This window comes from Morone saxatilis, unplaced genomic scaffold, assembly GCF_004916995.1.
Source record: "Morone saxatilis isolate NCDOM2014 unplaced genomic scaffold, NCSU_SB_2.0 Contig20, whole genome shotgun sequence".
NCBI classification, from domain to species: Eukaryota; Metazoa; Chordata; class Actinopteri; family Moronidae; genus Morone; species Morone saxatilis.
Genome location: NW_023339763.1, coordinates 11,876,801 through 11,877,565, shown reverse-complemented (window position 1 = coordinate 11,877,565; position 765 = coordinate 11,876,801). Strand labels below are relative to the sequence as shown.

Genomic DNA, 765 nt, shown 5'->3' with positions numbered 1-765 from the left:
GTCACTGGGTGGGTGGGCGGGTGGGTGGATGGGTGTAAATAATAGGTGAGTCACTGGGATAATTAAGCCACTATGACTTGTTAAAGCTTCAACTTCTTTCCAGTTTTCCTGCTGCACTGAAAGTCTACACGACATGGATGAAAACTTAGAAATAAGAATAACAAAATAAAACGTGTCAACTTTTCTTCGAGGCTTCAAGCTGCAGTACTGTTTTAAAAGATATATCCTTAATACAGGTGAGAGATCAGAGCGAAGGGAGTGAAGCACTGGAGGATGAACAAAAATGAGGGAAGAGGAGCAACTGGCACACAGAGGGAGAGTCAGAGAGTGACAGGGTTATAATTAAAGCTGACACAAGAGAACTAAAGAAAAGTGCACTGACTGAGAATACAAAACTGAGGCAAAGTAGAGAGGAAACATGGTGCACAATGAGGGAGATAAGTCAAAAAGTGCATTAAAAGGCAGTGGATATGTGGATTTTTTGTTTTTAGAAAAGCCTTGAAAGTGTTCTGTCTTTTGAAGTGCTTGCCTTTGATTTATACCGCTATGTGCAGTTGTTTGTTGGAATGTGACTTCCTATTGCTTTGAAATTATTCTTAACATCTCTGATCTTTTTTTTTAAGCTGAATTTATAAACGTTTTATGACGATTAATCTTAGCCAAGATATTAAAATTAGGATAAATGTATCTCACTTAGTGGTGGACTGTGTTTATACAAGGCATAACGCCTGAAGATTTTTGCATTAAGAGCATTTGAGTGTTTTG

General features: G+C 38.0%; 1 protein-coding gene across 1 annotated transcript in view; it reads right to left on the bottom strand.

Moving 5' to 3' along the window:
• rxfp2a (relaxin family peptide receptor 2a) overlaps window positions 1-765 on the bottom strand; it is a 45,520-nt gene that overhangs the window by 9,626 nt on the left and 35,129 nt on the right. The window lies entirely within an intron of this gene.